This window comes from Sphaeramia orbicularis, chromosome 19 (assembly GCF_902148855.1).
Source record: "Sphaeramia orbicularis chromosome 19, fSphaOr1.1, whole genome shotgun sequence".
Taxonomy (NCBI): Eukaryota; Metazoa; Chordata; class Actinopteri; order Kurtiformes; family Apogonidae; genus Sphaeramia; species Sphaeramia orbicularis.
Window position 1 is genome coordinate 44,608,206 of NC_043975.1, and position 22,595 is coordinate 44,630,800.

Sequence of the window (22,595 nt, forward strand, 5' to 3'; positions counted from 1 at the left end):
CACACATTTACAGTAGAAACACACACATTTACAATAGAAACACACACACTTACAGTAGAAACACACACATTTACAGTACAAACACACACATTTACAATAGAAACACACACATTTACAGTAGAAACACAAACATTTATAATAGAAACACACACATTTACAGTAGAAAAACACATTTAGAATAGAAACATTTACAGTAGAAACACACACATTTACAATAGAAAGAAACTTTTACAGTAGAAACACAAACATTTACTATAGAAACACACACACATTTACAGTAGAAACACACACATTTACAACAGAAACACACACATTTACAATAGAAACACACAGATTTACAGTAGAAACACACACATTTACAACAGAAACACACATTTACAATAGAAACACACACATTTACAGTAGAAACACAAACATTTATAATAGAAACACACACATTTACAGTAGAAACACACATTTACAATAGAAACACACACATTTACAATAGAAACACACACACTTACAGTAGAAACACACACATTTACAGTAGAAACACACACATTTACAATAGAAACACACACACTTACAGTAGAAACACACACATTTACAGTACAAACACACACATTTACAATAGAAACACACACATTTACAGTAGAAACACAAACATTTATAATAGAAACACACACATTTACAGTAGAAAAACACACATTTAGAATAGAAACATTTACAGTAGAAACACACACATTTACAATAGAAAGAAACTTTTACAGTAGAAACACAAACATTTACTATAGAAACACACACACATTTACAGTAGAAACACACACATTTACAACAGAAACACACACATTTACAATAGAAACACACAGATTTACAGTAGAAACACACACATTTACAACAGAAACACACATTTACAATAGAAACACACACATTTACAGTAAAAACACAAACATTTATAATAGAAACACACACATTTACAGTAGAAACACACATATTTACAACAGAAACACACACATTTACAACAGAAACACACATTTACAATAGAAACACACACATTTACAGTAGAAACACACACATTTACTTTAGAAACACACATTTACAGTAGAAACACACACATTTACAACAGAAACACACACATTTACAGTAGAAACACACACACAGTAGAAACACACACATTTACAGTAGAAACACACACATTAACAATAGAAAGACACACACATTTACAGTAGAACACACACATTTACAATAGAAACACACACATTTACGGTAGAAACACACACATTTACAGTAGAAACACACACATTTACAATAGAAACACACACACTTACAGTAGAAACACACACATTTAAAATAGAAACACACACATTTACAATAGAAACACACACACTTACAGTAGAAACACACACATTTACAATAGAAACACACACACAGTAGAAACACACACATTTACAATAGAAACACACATTTACAGTAGAAACACACACATTTACAATAGAAACGCACACATTTACAACAGAAACACACACATTTACAGTAGAAACACATTTACAGTAGAAACACACACATTTACAATAGAAACACACACATTTACAATAGAAACACACACACTTACAGTAGAAACACACACATTTACAGTAGAAACACACACATTTACAATAGAAACACACACATTTACAGTAGAAACACAAACATTTATAATAGAAACACACACATTTACAGTAGAAAAACACACATTTAGAATAGAAACATTTACAGTAGAAACACACACATTTACAATAGAAAGAAACTTTTACAGTAGAAACACAAACATTTACTATAGAAACACACACATTTACAACAGAAACACACACATTTACAATAGAAACACACACATTTACAGTAGAAACACACACATTTACAACAGAAACACACATTTACAATAGAAACACACACATTTACAGTAGAAACACAAACATTTATAATAGAAACACACACATTTACAGTAGAAACACACACATTTACAACAGAAACACACACATTTACAACAGAAACACACACATTTACAGTAGAAACACACACATTTACATTAGAAACACACATTTACAGTAGAAACACACACATTTACAACAGAAACACACACATTTACAGTAGAAACACACACACAGTAGAAACACACACATTTACAGTAGAAACACACACATTAACAATAGAAACACACACATTTACAGTAGAAACACACACATTTACAATAGAAACACACACATTTACAGTAGAAACACACACATTTACAATAGAAACACACACACTTACAGTAGAAACACACACATTTACAATAGAAACACACACATTTACAATAGAAACACACACACTTACAGTAGAAACACACACATTTACAATAGAAACACACACACAGTAGAAACACACACATTTACAATAGAAACACACATTTACAGTAGAAACACACACATTTACAATAGAAACGCACACATTTACAATAGAAACGCACACATTTACAGTAGAAACACATTTACAGTAGAAACACACATTTACAATAGAAACACACACACTTACAGTAGAAACACACACATTGACAATAGAAACACACACATTTACAGTAGTAACACACATTTACAATAGAGACACACACATTTACAGTAGAAACACACACATTTACACTAGAAACACACACATTTACAGTAGAAATACACACATTTACAGTAGAAACACACACATTTACAATAGAAACACACACATTTACAGTAGAAACACACACACAATAGAAAGAAACATTTACAGTAGAAACACACACATCTACAATAGAAACACACACATTTACAATAGAAAGAAACATTTACAGTAGAAACACACACATTTACAATAGAAACACACACATTTACAATAGAAACACAAACATTTACAGTAGAAACACAAACATTTACAATAGAAACACACACATTTACAATAGAAACACACACATTTACAGTAGAAACACACACATTTACAATAGAAACACACACATTTACAACAGAAACACACATTTACAGTAGAAACACACACATTTACAACAGAAACACACATTTGGTGGAGGTAATGAATGTGAACTGAACTGCCAACACAAACTCTGCAGAAACTGGAGGTGCTCTGAGGTTTTACTGTGTCTGTTTTCTGTCTATAAACAGATCTTTAAGCCACAGTGTGATTTAGTCTGACTGTCAAAACCAGCTTTATTTAGACAAAGAAAACATGATGATTCTAATCCAGATGTGTGGAAACAATGAGCTTTATTCTTTATTCAGTCTGGTACAGTCTGTGGATAAACAGGGCTAATTCACTGGTGGTCAACATGATTACCATATATAACTCCTTTAAGTTGAGGGTGAAAGTTCTGTGGAAGTAGTTCTGACAGCAGCTCATCTGACATTCACAGCCCACCTTTGTGTTTTTTCATGACTTGTCTGAATTTAACTGGTGTTTCAGTGCCACTGTTTGATTAGATTAGATTTGATCACTGTATTTTAGCGTCACTGGACAAAAATGACATGATTACCTTTCAGCATCTGGTCTTCTACCCTCTTCTGTCGACTCCTTTTCACCAAGGGTCTAATTAGGGACGGGAATCGAGAACCGGTTCTTTTTGAGAACCGGATCCCAGTGGCTCAATTCCTTGGAATCGTTTGCCTGCCTGTTTAATGATTCTGCTTATCTAGTCTGCCTTTGTTGTGCATGCACGATGACGTCACACGTACACTGCATTCTTTTGGTCAGAACGTAGCCAACATGGTGTTGAGGCAGAAACGGTCCAAACAGATGATGTCGTCTGTTTGACAACACCAGGTCTAAACAGACGACACCAGGTCCAAACAGACGACACTAGGTCCAAACAGACGACACCAGGTCCAAACAGACGACACTAGGTCCAAACAGACGACACCAGGTCCAAACAGACGACACTAGGTCCAAACAGACGACACCAGGTCCAAACAGACGACACCAGGTCCAAACAGACGACACTAGGTCCAAACAGACGACACCAGGTCCAAACAGACGACACTAGGTCCAAACAGACGACACTAGGTCCAAACAGACGACACCAGGTCCAAACAGACGACACCAGGTCCAAACAGACGACACTAGGTCCAAACAGACGACACCAGGTCCAAACAGACGACACCAGGTCCAAACAGACGACACTAGGTCCAAACAGACGACACTAGGTCCAAACAGACGACACCAGGTCCACTGGAACACTTGCAAAGCCTCCATTTGTTCTAAAGGGTGGAATCCCTCCAATCTGCTCAAACATTTGTCCACAACATGTGATTCATTTACAGGAATGTCACGTATTTGATACGCTACTTAGTGACGCTTGTGAATGTAGCGGCAGAGTGAACGCCCAGTTCCGGTTCCGGTGCGGGCAACAAACGTCATACCCTGTCAAATACAAGTTTCCGAAGGTAGGGGAAGGGAAACGAGGTGCACAACAATGGGAGACGGACCGAGCTGAGTCGAACCGGTTCCACGTAGTGGAAATGCAGCAATAGAGGAATTAATTAATTAATTAAGGAAACGTTATGAATGGCCAACGTTATGAATGGCCAACGTTATGAATGGCCAACGTTATGAATGGCTAATGTTATGAAAGGCTAATGTTATGAAAGGCTAACTTTATGAAAAGCTAACATTATCCTATGTTTTCTCATGTTGAATCCATTTCCATTCATACAGTACACTTGTGTGTCCAGTAAAACCTACAAACAGCTCCTGATCAGGTCATGATCATTTTATAATAGTGAAAAAATACTACTGCAGCTAAAATTTGCTTAGAGGTCTTATTTATGTCTTTGTGCATAAGAAATCAATATAAGTGAATCCCCAAAGGAACTTCATGTTGGTAAATGCAAGTTATGCAAATTTACAGGATTTCAGTTCTGTTGCAACATGTTGATGGTCATATGAACTATGTTTTCAGGTCAAAAATGTCCACTTTTATCACAATTAATGCTATATTTTCATGTCATAAATGGCCAAGTTATATTTTAACTGAATTTACCTGAAAAACAAATATTCTATTCTTTTAGATTCCCCAATTTTTCTTACAAGATTATATACGACATATCACGTTTTATTTTTACAGGTTCAATATGGAGTATGGTGCTGATCCATCCTGCTTATGTTACGTGAATACATACATTAAGAATGTCACACGTCACTTTTTAAACCAACAGTTTTCTAAAAATAAGCATTTTTATAAAGAAATAACAATTCTATATTGTTATTTACTCTTTAGTATGATGATAAACTATACAATAAATAATTCTGATCCTAGTTTTTGCACAGGGATCATTTGTGGAAACGGTGACATGGCTGCCGAGCATCAGTATGATGGGATCCACAACAACCATGTCACATCCGTCCACTGCCACATTTTGTGTTTTTGTGTCAGCTGTTATTGTTTTAGATCCACAATAATAACATTTATGAATAACAGAATAATTAGCAATAGTAAGTATATAAGTTTATTACTAATAAAGTACTGGTACTGACCAGAGCATCATGGGTAATGTCACGTCCGTCCACCAGCAAAAGTTTTCACATACACGTGCCATTCAAAATCCAAGATTTCTGAAAATATAGCTTCCACTGACAAATAATATCAGTAGTCTGTGCACAAATGTGTTAGCATTATTTCAACACAGTTCTATGCATTTCTTACAACTTTTTTTTTTTTTTGTGACATAAATGGCCACTCATTAAACTCATTAAATTTTAGCCGACTGATGGATTTTTGGGTAAAATAAAAAGTGTAGTCTAACATGTCACTGTTTGTAAAACAGCGTCTTTCTGGAAGACTTTAAAAAAAATAAATAAATAAAAAGGGCAAAAATTGAGAGTATCCCCACTTCTCCATGGATCACTACACCACTGGTGTGAATGTATCCAAGTACGATACGCCATGTGAAAACGCCCTATGATTAAGCATTTTTTATCATCAATTTACAATTCAATTTCAGTTTGCCTCCAAAACTGCCCCAATCATTGTAGAAAGATTCATTCTTTACAAATGGGGATATTCAAGTCACATGTGTGATTTTTTTCCTAATACCTCAACATATGTGACATAAAAACCCTGTATGTGTGGTGCAGCTCTCATATAGACCACAGTCAGTGACAGTAGGAGTCCACAACAGCCCAGATGTCATCGGTGTCTGGGAAACCGTCTGTTTACGGCATCTCATTTAGCGACAGAAAATGGTGTTTATTCATTCAGATCCATTCAGATGTTAATCATCTTATTGTGAGTCCTTACACTTTGCATACATGCCAGTGCATCCTTTTGATTATGACAGGAAATTATCTCCGACCAAAAACGATTGCACTAGAAAAAGCCTAAGCCTCTTCTGTAAAGATGTAAATCACTTTTTGGGTTCTGTTCTTCTTTCCTCACTTTTTAATTCTTTCTCCTTTCAGTCTTCTCATTATCCCCCACCCCCAGCCCCGCCCTCACCTAAACTCAGCCCTAAATCTGTCTGTTTCTCCTCTTTAAAGTCTACCGTTTGTCTTCCTCTCCTCCTCATCCCATCTCTGACTCATTGCTGTGCGATGCCTTCAGGGCCTCCTCTCTCTTCTCTTGGCTCGCCCCTCAAACAACTTGCTGATTTGGACTTTTAATCTGCAACAAAAACTGCACCTGTCTCCGGGCAGTGGAGTGTTTACAGAGCATTGGCTGAGCTTCATGGGAGTTTCTGAGGATCCTGGGAAAGAGTGTGGATGGTCATGGAGCTCGTTGGGGAATGAAGCCTTAACGTGGTGGGGTAGTCTGTAAATAAGCCTGCACCACAGATATTATGAATGAATCATAGTTTGTCACTAAACTGATGCTCCTTCATCAGGCCTCTGGGTTTTTGTGCTACTTTGGATCCATTTGGCAGCAGGTGGTGGTTCTGTTACCTCCCAAAGTGCTGCCTTAAAGCAACACTGTGGAACTTTAGTTCACGGTGGGGATGCAAATTATCGATTAATCCATTAATCATTAGTTGGTTGACCTTATCGATCGATTAATTGATAAGCGACAATTTTCGTGAGAACCTGAATTGCTCTTGCGATAGGGTCTATAAGAATAAAATGAATGAATGAATGAATGAATGAAAGAATTATTTCTGGTTTTACATCAATCATTGTACTTAGTACATTAAACGTAATAAACATAAAAACCAAAAAAGGAATAGGCTAGAAGCAAAAGCTTATTTTTTGCCTATCCTTTTCACCTAATACACTGCATACATCAACTTAAATGTGTACAGCATCGAGCCTTCACACCATAATGATAAAAATTAAATAATAATAAAAATACTAAATAATCTATAATAATAATACTAAATCTGGCGATAGGATACAAATCACAATACTAGGATCACACTACGATATATCACGATATATCATGATACTGTTAAAAAGGCAATTTTTTGTTTGTGTCTTTTTTAAAATGATTATTTCCTTGAAAAATTGAATTACACCAGAAATGCTATATCACAGAATGTTCCTGAGTTGAAACTGAAATTCTGTTTTACAGACATTACAGTTTAAGATCCTGTTCAACAAAAACATTATCTATCATCTCAATTCAATATTTCTGAATAATTTTAAACTTAAGGCACTTTTTTTTTTCTTTTTTTTTTGACTTCACCAAAGGAGTGAAGAACTTAAATGTATCATAAGTTAAATATTGTTTATATACTTCATGTAAAATGCATGTCATATTCCTTAATGATTGATTTATTGAACCATTGAATACAATACAGACAACGTTATGAAAGGCTAACGTTATGAAAGGCTATCATTATGGAAGGCTAATGTTGTGAAAGACTAACGTTATGGAAGGCTAACGTTATGAAAGGCTAACATTATGGAAGGCTAATGTTATGAAAGACTAACGTTATGGAAGGCTAACGTTATGGAAGGTTAATGTTATGAAAGGCCAACGTTATGGAAGGCGAACGTTATGGAAGGCGAACGTTATGAAAAGCGAACGTTATGAAAAGCTAACATTATCCTATGTTTTCCTCATGTTGCATCCATTTCCATTCATACAGTATACTTGTGTGTCCAGTAAAACCTACGAACTGCAAATTATCGATTAATCCATTAATCAATAGTTGGTTGACCTTATCGATCGATTAACGATTGATTGATAAGTGGTGATTTTCCTGAGAACCTGAATTTCTCTTTCGATAGGGTCTATAAGAATAAAATGAATGAATGAATGAATTTATTTTTGGTTTTACATCAATCATTGTACTTAGTACATTAAACATAGTAAACATAAAAAACAGAAAAGGAATAGGCTAGAAGCAAAAGCTTATTTTTTTGCCTATCCTTTTCACCTAATCCACTCCTCACATCAACTTAAATTTGTACAGCATCGAGCCTTCACACCATAATGATAAAAATTAAATAATAATAAAAATATTAATTAATCTATAATAATAATAAATCTGGTGATACGATACAAATCACAATACTAGGATCACGATACGATATATCATGATATATCATGATACTGTTAAAAAGGCAATTTTTTGTTTGTTTCTTTTTTAAAATGATTATTTCCTTGAAGAATTGAATTACACCAGAAATGCTATATCACAGAATGTTCCTGTGTTCAAACTGAAATTCTGTTTCATAGACATTACAGTTTAAGATCCTGTTCAAATGTTCATATTCTATTTGTTCAAAACTAAAATCAGAACATTATTTTTGTACAATCCCAACAAAGGAATTAACATTATTTAATAAAAGATTGTTAAATTATAATAAGTAAAATATAAACAAAAAAGAAAAACAAAAACCAAAAATGAACCTCCACAATATCTGCATTTGAATAAATACCTAAAAATATCTATACAGTACTTTTTAATATTGAGTATTGTGTATTGAGTATTGTGAAATGAAGTATTGCAACATTTGCAAAACCAATATTTTCTTACACCCCTACTGGGGACAATCTCCAAACATTAGGTCTGAAAAAAAAAGAATGACCTGAATGACTTCACAGCAGAATGGACTGGGTGTACTCTGGGTGGTCTGCACATAAACCCTTCATACTGGACTGAATCAGACACTTAACCATCAATTACACCATAAAAACAATAAAAACAATACACCCACGATGAAGGACTGGGCTGTGAAACAGAAGATGAAGCTCAGCGCTGCCTTTTCCACATCCGTCTACAACAACAGACTGAGGCCCCTCTGCAGCACCATGAGCACTGCCTTTGGCATCAGCACATCCTATCATCTCCTCTTCCTGGAAAAACGGTTCGAGCAGCTACACTTTGAAAATACACAATTCAATAGGCCAAACCCCTTTCTTCAGACTTCCCCCTGAAGCCACACCTCCAGAGTACCGGAACACACAATGCTTGTTCCCGAGGGTTCACGAGCGCTGCACAGCATCAACACCCCCCACCCCCCCGCCCCTGTGCCGCAGATCCATATGTACCTCTGAATTCAGGTCTATTCTATTCTATTCTATTCTATTCTATTCTATTCTATTCTATTCTATTCTATTCTATCTTGTTCTATTCTGTTGTACTCTATTGTATTGTATTTGATTCTATTCTATTCTGTTCTATTGTATTGTATTGTATTTTGTTCTATCTTGTTCTATTCTATCCTATTGTACTCTATTGTATTGTATTTGATTCTATTCTATTCTGTTCTATTCTATTCTATTCTATTCTATTCTATTCTATTCTATTCTATTGTAATGTATTGTATTGTATTGTATTGTATTCTGTTCTATCCTGTTCTATTGTATTGTATTGTATTGTATTGTATTGTATTCTATTCTATTCTATTCTATTCTATTCTATTCTATATTCTGACTCACCCAGTCTGACCCACTGAAGGTCTAATCAGACTAAAACTCCTCCATTGTGAGCTGAACATGACGAAAGTTGACCTGAATACAGATTCAGAGCAGACTTCCTCCGTCTCCTTATAATAATAGTAGTTTGTTTGTGTTTTTTCATGGTCCTCCTTCTACCTACAGCCAACAGATGTACGCTTAATCATCATCAGAACAAACACAAATCTCCATAAACTTCCTGTTTTTGTGTGACAGACAGTACAATATGTACGTGGAACGTGGACTATGACTCATTTATATGTTTTTCTCCTACAGTTGCTGTAACTTTATGACATTTTATATAACAGTCTCCAAGCTTTCCCGCCATTTTACGAGCACAGTGAGATGAGCGTTAGCTAATATCCTGTAACAATCCACTAATCATCCACATCAGGACACACACAATGATCAGTCACAAGTCATATTACACTGCATTGATTTGTCTAATGTGAAATGTCCTGAATACACTGAGCACATGCGCTACACTCAGGACATTCAGTGCGATGCATATTTCCTGTGCATCCTCGTGTTGTTTTAATGCGTTAATGCACATGGCATTGATTCTATAAGTGCACATGTGGATCTGTGGCAGACCACTGCTGGAGGTTTTGCTGTAAGTTTTTGTTTAGTCGTTGATATTTCTCCTACTCCTGTTCATTTTATGACACATTTTACACAGTTTTTAATCAAAAAGTCTTTAAGTGACCAAATAAAAAACTCAACAATATTTATACTATAGTGGTGAAACAGCCATGTTAGCAGTAGTCTCTTTTCCAATGACCTTCAACTTAAGTGAATAGAACTTGAGCGTAAAAACTGACCTGATAGAAAAACGACAATTTCACCAAAACTCTCTTTTTTTTTATTAAAATTTTTTACGCTGGCAAAAGGGTGTTTTTCAGTCATACCGCAATTGGTATATCACACAAAACTGTAATGGGAAGACCTTTATCTGCAACTAGTCACATGAACAAAAAAAAAAGGATGTTGACAGACATTACAACAAGAGAAGAAGAGTTTTAAAAGAAACGTGTATCGGTATGTGTGGACACACCAGGGGCTTGTTTCCGGGTTAAATAGTGAACGCAGCCGTTTGCGTGCGCTTCAGCGCAAATAGTGAGCGAACGATGGGTCGGCGAACGCAGTGGCTTAACAGACACAAAATCCGTTTCTGCGCTCGTTGCGTTTGCTAAACCATCATTCGCTCACTATTTACGTTGAAGGGTGCGCTAAACAGGTGCGTTCACTATTTAACCCAGAACAACGCCTCTGCTCCCATTGTTTCCATTCATCTGACAGCATTATGGTTAGAATGAATTATTATAGGATATCTGCGACCCCAGACCTCCTCCCTTACCCTCACCTGTCTGGATGGACCTCCTCACCCTCATCTGACTATAGGTGGACTCCCTCAGCTGTCTGCATGTGTGAGCAGATTAATCCTCAAAAGGTAAATTTGTTTTTATCGGTGCAAAATGTCTGTGGAAAAAATCTGATATTGTTAAAAATATTGTCAAACTTGTGTTAAAAATCCTCTTTTTCAAATGTAAATAATATTTCAAAGGAAATACATGACAGAAGTCAAGTGAAATGAAGCTACAAGAATACAACCTCCTTCTAACGCAGACCTCTGAGGTCCGTGTTAAAATCAGCCCTGTAGTGCGGAACTGGGCGAGCGCACACTTTTAACCAATTAGCCCAGAAACGGGATAGTGCATTTTGCGTTGCGTTGGGGTTAAGGAACTAACGCGCGAATGCATTTGGCGTTGCATTGGTTGTTAATGAACAAAGAACGAGCCCAGAAACGGGATAGCGCAAAATGCGTTAAATAGACACATTTTGCATTGCACTGGGCTTAACGATTTAACAAGCTAGTGCAGAAACGAGTCCCAGGAAACCCAGTCATTTTAGAATTTAGTAGGAGATAGAGGGGTAATATATAATAACAGTGAATATATCTGTAAATCAACACCATATTTACATTCATCACCATGTTTATGGAATGATTTCTTCTGTCATCTCACCATAATAAATAAACAAGTCATCTCGTTTGTGATTTACACTGTAAAAAATCTAAAATGCCAAGTGTATTTGTCTCATTTCCAGTCCAAATATCTCATCACACTTAAAATCAGACAGAATCACCTACAGAGGAACTTTTCAGTGAGATATAAGAACTGATTATAAACAATAGATCTGGAAAATCTGATTTCAACAAATTTGAACAAGATAATTTTAGGTTACGGTTAGGGTTCTAGCGTGGGAGGAACGCAGAGGAAGGGTGGGGAAAACCCCTCCATGGAGGGCCTCCGGGCCTCAAACTGGAACCCTCAGTGCAGAGGAACTGGCCGGCGGAGGCGCATCGCTGAAGCTGGTCATTCTAGAAATATTAACTTCGATCACCTGTGGCTGAGTGCGGAGTTAGAGGAATAGTAAAGTGGAAACCATGACGCTCCGCCCACCCTCCCCCTCCAGTGAGTTTCTTGTACCAAGGGCCCAACATGATTCTGTTTCAGGGGGGGCAAACTGGTGTCAGTGCCCCAGGGTGATAGTAATGTGCCTTAAGGCTGGAAGCACCAGCCATAAAACAGAATAAAGATGCAGAAGTCTGTTCTGAGCCACTGTAGGAACATGATGGTGTTTCTGTTCATTATTTCAGAGCAGATTCATCTGTTTACTGATGAAATGTCAGATTTATTTCCTGTCTAATGTCTATACTTACTCCATATTGCATGGCTGCGGTAGTCAAATAATCAGGTTACAGCTCAAAATTGTACTTTGGTATCACTAAATGAATCTGAACCAATCAATTAATACCGAATCGAACTGATATCGAATCGTGATTAATCAATACAGAACTAGGGGTGTAAGTAAATATCATTTCTGCAATATATTGCAATATTTAATTTCACAATACTGTATCAATATTAAAAAGTACTGTATAGATATTTTTAGGTATTTATTCAAATGCAGATATTGTGGAGGTTCATTTTTGTTTTTTTGTTTTTCTTTTTTGTTTATATTTTATTTATTATTATTTAACACTGTTTTATTCAATAATGTTAGTTCCTTTGTTGGGATTGAACTAAAATAATGTTCTGATGCTAGTTCTGAACTAATAGAATATGAACATTTGAACATTTAAACTGTAATGTGTGTAAAACAGAATTTAAGTTTTTACACAGAAACATTTTGTGATATAACATTAGATCCTGTTCTGATCAAATAAAAATGTGTTTAGTATTTGTGCAGATTTCTGGTGTAATTCAATTCTTCAAGAAAATAATCATTTAAAAAAAAAGAAACAAAAAATTGCCTTTTTAACAGTATCGTGGTATATCGTGATACATCGTATCGTGATCCTAGTTTTGTGATTTGTACCGAATTGCCAGATTCTTGCCAATACACAACCCTAGGCATAAATGAATCTGAATCAGTCAATTCATACTGAATCGAATCGATATCAAATTGTGATTAACTGATACAGAACCTTATGAATTGAAATCGAATCAATTAAGGAAATTGGCCATGATCCCCAGCTCTGTTTGGAAGGCAGTGGGAACCTGTACCAGACTCGACAGGCCCACTTGGCTCTTTCAGCTCCTGGACTCTTATTCTAAAGTCACGTTTGTTTTTCCACTGGTTGAGTTTTTGCTTAATGCCATAAAATGTGGTGATATTTCAGAATGTTGGACTGCTTTTTCAGTGTAAATAGATGCGTAGTTGGAGCGTATGAGGCGTCTCCTCCTATATTTACATCTGTCAGTAGTCGTCCTAGTCATGTAGGATGCTTTTAGCTGGTTTCATGTGCATTTGAAGCTGCTAGCAGATGGTCCATTGGAAGTTTGGGAGAAGGATGAAATGGAGCTAGAGGGGCCAACTCACTGTGTGTCTGCTGCCACTGTGAACTGCACTTTGGACTGAGTGCAGTTTGACTACCACACAAAGTTTTCATCTCAAAGTGAACTATTTATATAACTTATTAAACCGTGTTAAAATGTGAAATGCCACATTCAAGGTGTGATTAAAAAAAACTGCCAACTTTACAGATGTCACCCATTCTGGCTTCACCCTGAGAAACAGACCAACCACAGACATGAACAGTTCCACAGCAGAACCCTGGAGTCAGTGGGCACTGACCCACATTTGAGTGAGAGTGTGGACCCAGCGAAGCCCAGGAGGGCTGAGGAGGAGCAAGAAGAGGAGGCCAGAGGAAGGGAGAGGAGCTGCAGGAGGAGCAAGGAGAGGAGGCCAGAGGAAAGGAGAGGAGCTGCAGGAGGAGCAAGGAGAGGAGGCCAGAGGAAGGGAGAGGAGCTGCAGGAGGAGCAAGGAGAGGAGGCCAGAGGAAGGGAGAGGAGCTGCAGGAGGAGCAAGGAGAGGAGGCCAGAGGAAAGGAGAGGAGCTGCAGGAGGAGCAAGGAGAGGAGGCCAGAGGAAGGGAGAGGAGCTGCAGGAGGAGCAAGGAGAGGAGGCCAGAGGAAGGGAGAGGAGCTGCAGGAGGAGCAAGGAGAGGAGGCCAGAGGAAGGGAGAGGAGCTGCAGGAGGAGCAAGGAGAGGAGGCCAGAGGAAGGGAGAGGAGCTGCAGGAGGAGCAAGGAGAGGAGGCCAGAGGAAAGGAGAGGAGCTGCAGGAGGAGCAAGGAGAGGAGGCCAGAGGAAAGGAGAGGAGCTGCAGGAGGAGCAAGGAGAGGAGGCCAGAGGAAGGGAGAGGAGCTGCAGGAGGAGCAAGGAGAGGAGGCCAGAGGAAGGGAGAGGAGCTGCAGGAGGAGCAAGGAGAGGAGGCCAGAGGAAGGGAGAGGAGCTGCAGGAGGAGAAGTTTCACATCTGACCCAGGCGGGATGCTGTCGACATACATGTCCTTTCACTTTGGGAAACACGGCAGGGGGTGACGCAGACACATGCGTGTGCACACTTTAACACATGGAGTCAAAAGCATGTGCGCACACACACACAAACACACACAAATACACACACACACACACACACACACACAAACACACACACAAACACACACTCTGCGGTGGCAGGTGAGAGGTGATGGAGAGTGACAGCTCAATCCTGGAGGTAATCAGAAGGAATGAGAGATGGAGGCGAGAAACAAAGTGGAATCCAGGAGGAGGAAAGTTGGAGGAAACTCACTGAGAACCTGCGTCTGTTTTGGATTCTTAGCACAAACGGATTCTTCCACACATGGCAGGTATTCACACTGCAAAAAAGGATTTCTAAGAAAGTGGGAAAAAAAAGCCTTTTTCTAGAACACTTATCTTATTTTTATCGAAATACAAAAAAATGCTTGCCATAAAATTTTTACATAAGAGAAATATTATATATATATATATATATATATATATATATATATATATATATATATATATATATATATATATATATATATTTCTTAATCAGATTTTCCAGCTAACATCAATACTAGTAAGAAGGTATGGCAGTATTTATCCAATGGTTCCAGTAAAGGGTCCAGATTGTCTTCCTACTGTTCAGACTTAAATTCTTATCTCCAGCTCACATCCCTCATTTAAAGTCATTCTGTCTTAAATCAGTGGGATTTTATTTCTTGTACTACAACACTGTTTGATCAAATTCAAGCATCTTGTTTGTTTTAAGAACTCTAGCCAACAATGTTTTTTTTTTTCTGACCCCATTGGCAGAGTTTTTGCTCCATATAGGACAATTGGACCAGATTTAGGAATATTCATCTTATTTCTAGCAGGACATTTTTTACAGCGGGGTGTGACTCACTTCCTGCCTCGAGTCTCCATTTGTTCCGTCTTTAGATCAGACAAAGCCACAGAACATCAGCAGGAGCAAACAGACCAAACTAATGTGAGGAAACTGAGGAGTGGACTGGACATGGGTCTGTTGTACCCTCAGATGCATGTGTTTAACTCTGTGCGTTCACACGTATGTGTCTGCGTCACACAATGATGAGATTCCCAAAGTCACAAGACATGGAAGTCCACACCTTCTCTGCAGTACCAGTCATACACTCTAAACACAGGATGTCAAAGTCATTTTAGTTCAGGTTCCACATTCAGCCCAGTTTGATCTCCAGTAAAATAACAACATAATAACTAGGGATGTAAGGATATGAAAATTTCATATCACAGTTATTGTGACCAAAATTATCACGGTTATCATTGCTGTGGTTTTGTTGAAAATGTGCTCGAAATGTTCAAAAAGTACTAATACACACACTGAAATAATTTAACCAAGTTGTATTTTGAAAAAAAAAACAAAAAACAAAAAACAAAAAAAAACAAAACAAAAAAACAAATAAAATAATAGCCACAATGTACCTTCTGTTGCAGAAACATTCAAATATTAACCCTTAGTGGTCTGAGCCTATTTTGGCCCTTTTTCAGTACTTTTGATTTTGCCTTTATATACTGTATAAATAAATGTTTTCTATACCCATGTTTGACATCTTTTTTTTCAGCACAACTTCATCTATATCATCTGACTACAATTTTTTTCCACTTTCATTTACTATATAAACACAAAAGGACAAAAAACACAAAAAATATATAATATTCGATTTGAAAAATGTATATAATTTCTTGCATAAATAACACACAGATGCTTAATGAACCTTATCAAAGACTTTAAAAGGGAATATTCGTTCCAAATATTAGGTATAGAAAATTAAAATTGTAATAAATGAAAATTATACTCAAATATTTGACATAAAAGCAGATCTTTACATTGGCGTTTTCTCCGTAAAAGTGTGGTAATCAAACACAGTTATCATGAAAATTAGAATTTAAACTGTAATACTAACAGTTGGCAATTTTACCACGGTTTATCATTAAACCGGTAATCATTACATCCCATATAATAACCTATAAATAATGACAACTGCAATTTTTTTATGTTTCTTTTGGTGCAAAAATAATATTAGGTTATGAAAATATTTGTATTTACATCAATTCAAACAAAAAATATATGAATAACCTGAAAAAACTGAAATTTCTTAAGAAAAATAAGTGCAATTTTAACACTATTATACAGTGGTGTGCAAAAATATTAGAAAACTTGTCAAATCTTGAGAAACTGGTGGTTTATTTTTTTTCCCAGAGCCTGAATTTCACTTTTTTGCCACTGCAAAAGGTAAAGGCAAAGGTACTGAGAATATTTCACCTACAAATTTATCAGTCCAGTCCTTTATTTACATTTTACTGTAATATTTAGTATGCCCCCCACCCTGGCAACAATCACAGCAGTGCATCTTTCTGGCATTGTGTCGATGTATTTTCTGAGAGTTTCAACCCCAGTGTCATTCCACGCTCTCAGAAGCTCATTCCACAGAGTTTCCTTAGATTGTTGCCAAAGTTGCTGGGGGGCGGCACACTAAATATTAGAGTAAAATGTAAAAAAAGGACTGGACTGATAAATTTGTGGGTGAAATATCCTCAGTACCTTTGCCTTTACCTTTTGCAGTGGCAAAAAAGTGAAATTCAGGCTCTGGGAAAAAAAATAAACTACCAGTTTGTTAAGATTTGACAAGTGTTCTAATATTTTTGCACACCACAGTACCTGAACGTATCATTTATACATGTGCTTTATTGGCATTACTACAAAGGCGCAAATGTAAACATTTTCATAATTCATTGTTATTTTTTGCACTAAAACCATGAGAAAAATTGGAGTTGTCGTTATTTATACGCATAATGTAATATTTTTTTTCCCCCACATTAAACCAGGAAGAAAATCTGGAGTTACTATTTATAGGTTTATAGGTTATTATTCTATTATTTTACTTTGGATCAAATTGGTCTGAATGTGGAACCTGAACTAAAACCAGTTCGACACCCTTAAATGTTACTATCTTCAGTGTAATTTTACACTTTGTAAATTCATCCCTCAGGCCGGATTAGAACCTACGACGGTCCAGTTTTGGCCCACGGGCCACATGTTTGACACCCCTGTTCTATATTATAGTAGAGCTGAAATGATTCATCCATGAATCGACTGGAATTGATTAAAAATAAATATTTAATTACAATTTTCCTGAATTGAAACTTAGATTGATCAGTTTCACTCCAGTTAAACATTGGTTCCTCTGTTGTGTTTCACACGGACACTTATTGTGACGCACATTCTACATTCTATAGAGTGGTCCCAACAATAAAACTAATTTTATTTATTATATTATTTCTTGCTGGAGAATCTTTAGTAGACAGGAGGTGATTAGATGGTAGGTGGGTTATAAGTACAGCACTTTGCACTGTAAAAATCTAAATCTGACCAAGTGTATCTGTCTCATTTCTAGTCCAAATATCTCATCACACTTAAAATCTGACAGAATCACCTAAAGAGGAACTTTTCAGTGAGATATAAGAACTGATTTATAGACAATAGATCTGGAAAATCTGATTTGAACAAATCTGACCAAGATCATTTTCACTTGTTCCAACTGGCAGATTTTTTTTTTTTTTTTTTGCTTGAATTAAGCAAATAAAATCATGAATTAAATTTAACTGAATTAATTAAAATACCTTGAAATTGAATTTTAATTCTTCTATTTTAAAACAAAAATCAATGAACCACTATTTTTTTTTTTTTTGTTTCTGAAAAGAAAATCCAATTGCCAACAGATCCACCGACTGTTCAAGAACCTATTCCTGTTTTTTGGGGTTTTTTTTTTCAATTTTATGACGAACAACAGGATATGAATGCTTTTCGTTTACCAATTTTAAAATGAAAAACAAAATACAAGTCCTTTTCTGTTTTTCAGTTTTTAATATAAAGACAGACAGACAACCACAACATACACAGACTTCATACACATTAGGTTCCGAAAATAGTTGCTCCATTTAATATTTGTATGTGCAATGTTAAAAATACTGCCAAAAAAATGCCACAAAAGAACCACAATAACCCAGACAAACTCATAACCACATCCTGGTGTCACGGAGATGACGGTGTGTAAAAGAAAAGACAGGGTGGGGCTGAAATGGAAAAGCCGTCCCATGTGTTGCGTGTCGCTGTGGTCCACATGTATGTTCACGTTATTGAGTATCGCTGATCTGTGCGCCGACAACCAGGGCAGTGACAGCGCCCTTCATTACATAACACATCGGCTAAAACACACACAGCACACACACACACACACACACACACACACACACACAGCACACACACACACCACAATAATTCACGTTTTTCAGTGGTGGATCAATACTAGGGGTGTTAGAAAATATCGGTTCTGCAGTATATCGCAATATTTCATTTCACAATACTGTATCAATATTAAAAATTACTGTATCGATATTTTTCTGTATTTATTCAAATGCAGATATGGCAGATGTTCATTTTTGGTTTTTGGTTTTCTTTATTGTTGATATTTTATTTATTATTATTTAACAGTGTTTTATTAAATAATGGTTATTTCAACCACCCTAAAAGCACTTTTTACTGTCTGAGAGGCAGAAGTTAGTTCCAGATGGGATGGATGAGACAAAAATAATGTTCTGATGTTAGTTCTGAACTAATAGAATATGAACATTTGAGCAGGTTTTTAAACTGTAATATCTATAAAAAATAATTTAAGTTTTAACACAGGAACATTTTGTGATATAACATTAGATCCTGTTGTGATCAAATAAAAATGTGCTTTGAGGTGTTAGCTAACGACAGTATGTGACCATGTAAACTCTGGTGTCATATTGAAACTAAGCACCGAAGTTTGAAATGTTAAAAACGCACAAAGATGTTAAAGATGTGTTAAAAGAAACGTTAAAAAACATATAGAATAGTTAAAATCAGAGGTAGGTAGAGTAGTCAAAAATTATACTGAAGTAAGAGTACTGTTACTTTAGAAAAGTATTACTCAAGTACAAGTAAAATGCAGTCATCCATATAATTACTCAAGTAAAAGTAAAAAAGTACTTATTGAAAGAATTACTCAAGTACTGAGTAGCTACTTCCTAAGTAACATCATATTTATTGTTCATTTAAATTCAACAATTAATAAATGAAATGTTAAAATAAAACAAATTATATATATATATATATATATATATATATATATATATATATATATATATACATACATACATATATATATATATATATATATATATATATATATATATATATATACAGTACAGGCCAAAAGTTTGGACACACCTTCTCATTCTTTGCATTTTCTTTATTTTCATGACTATTTACATTGTAGATTCTCACTGAAGGCATCAAAACTATGAATGAACACATGTGGAATTATGTACTTAACAAAAGAGTGTGAAATAACTGAAAACATCTCTTATATTCTAGTTTCTTCAAAGTAGCCACCCTTAGCTCTGATGACTGCTTTGCACACTCTTGGCATTCTCTTGATGAGCTTCCAGAGGTAGTCACCTGAAATGGTTTCCTAACAGTCTTGAAGAAGTTCCCAGAGATGCTTAGCACTTGTTGGTCCTTTTGCCTTCACTCTGCGGTCCAGCTCACCCCAAACCATCTCGATTGGGTTCAGGTCCGGTGACTGTGGAGGCCAGGTCATCTGGCGCAGCACTCCATCACTCTCCTTCTTGGTCAAATATCCCTCACACAGCCTGGAGGTGTGTTTGGGGTCATTGTCCTGTTGAAACATAAATGATGGTCCAACTAAACGCAAACCGGATGGAATGGCATGTCACTTCAGGATGCTGTGGTAGCCATGCTGATTCAGGTTGCCTTTAATCTTGAATAAATCCCCAGCAGCGTCACCAGCAAAGCACCCCCACACCATCACACCTCCCCCTCCATGCTTCATGGTGGGAACCAGGCATGTAGCATCCATCCGTTCACCTTTTCTGTGTCACACAAAGACACGGTTGCACAAAGACACGGTTGAATCCAAAGATCTCAAATTTGGACTCATCAGACCAAAGCACAGATTTCCACTGGTCTAATGTCCATTCCTTGTGTTTCTTGGCCCAGATAAATCTCTTCTGTTTGTTGCCTCTCCTGAGCAGTGGTTTCCTAGCAGCTATTTGACCATGAAGGCCTGATTCACGCAGTCTCCTCTTAACAGTTGTTGTAGAGATGTGTCTGCTGCTAGAGCTCTGTGTGGTATTCATCTGGTCTCTAATCTGAGCTGCTGTTAATTTGCGATTTCTGAGGCTGGTGACTCAGATGAACTTATCTTCAGCATCAGAGGTGACTCTTGGTCTTCCTTTCCTGGGGCGGTCCTCATGTGAGCCAGTTTCGTTGGAGCGCTTGATGGTTTTTGCGACTGCACTTGGGGACACATTCAAAGTTTTTGAAATTTTCTAGACTGACTGACCTTCATTTCTTAAAGTAATGATGGCCACTCGTTTGTCTTTACTTAGCTGATTGGTTCTCGCCATAATATGCATTCTAACAGTTGTCCAATAGGGCTGTCAGCTGTGCATCAACCTGACTTCTGCACAACACAACTGATGGTCCCAACCCCATCAGTAAGGCAAGAAATTCCACTAAGTAACCCTGACAAGGCACAGCTATGAAGTGAAAACCATTTCAGGTGACTACCTCTTGATGCTCATCAAGAGAATGCCAAGGGTGTGCAAGGCAGTCATCAGAGCTAAGGGTGGCTACTTTGAAGAAACTAGAATATAAGAGATGTTTTCAGTTATTTCACACTCTTTTGTTAAGTACATAATTCCACATGTGTTCATTCATAGTTTTGATGCCTTCAGTGAGAATCTACAATGTAAATAGTCATGAAAATAAAGAAAATGCGAAGAATGAGAAGGTGTGTCCAAACTTTTGGCCTGTACTGTATATATATATATATATACATATATATATATATATATATATATATATATATATATATATATATATATATATATATGGGAACATTACAGCTACTTACAAATATACGTCATAATAGTCATTGTTGGTTAAATCATGTTAATATCTAGTCTGTTCTTATGGAGGCAGATACTGTGCATGGTTTTACTTTTACCAGTTAGCCTAGATGTCTTTGAACATATCTGCCCCTTCTGTCCAGGATCTCTAACTCTAATTAAACAAACTGTATTACAAACAGTGCTAGACTGTCCACAGCCAAAACTATGCTTATTAAAACTCACCATGACGTGGGTTCTCAAATTCAAAACTGAGTTCTTATTGGCTGAAATGTCGATTTGTTTGCGCAGACACAGATGACAGCACATGAACACAGCTGTTCTGTTTCATAGGCCGTGAGTAAAACATGGTTCGAATGTGGCCAGGGGTGTCAGGGGCGGTTCTATAGAAACATATGTAAACCAGATAGAAACATATATAAACTAGTTCAGCACCAGGAAAACTGATAGAAACACATAGAAACCAGACAGAAACATATATTAGCCAGATAAACAGATACAAAACCAGATAGAAACATATATAAACTAAAAGCACTCGGAGAGCGCAGACCTCCGCCAAGGCTGATCAGTGGCCCCCCCCGTGGGCCCCCCCCACGCCAAGGAGGTTATGTTTTTTTGTTTGTTTGTTTGTCTGTCTGTCTGTTTGTCTGTCCGTTAGTGTGCAACATAACTCAAAAAGTTATGGACAGATTTTGATGAAATTTTCAGGGTTTGTTGGAAATGGGCCCCCCCGTGGGCCCCCCCACCCCTGATCACCACCAAAATTTAATCATTTCTTCCTTATCCCATTTCCAACAAACCCTAAAATTTCATCCAAATCTGTCCATAACTTTTTGAGTTATGTTGCACACTAATGGACAAACAAACAAACAAACAAACAG

At 36.8% G+C, this 22,595-nt stretch overlaps 1 protein-coding gene across 1 annotated transcript in view; it reads right to left on the reverse strand.

Annotated features, from left to right (window-relative positions):
* Window positions 1–22,595, reverse strand: part of shisa8b (shisa family member 8b) — a 108,180-nt gene that overhangs the window by 60,375 nt on the left and 25,210 nt on the right. The window lies entirely within an intron of this gene.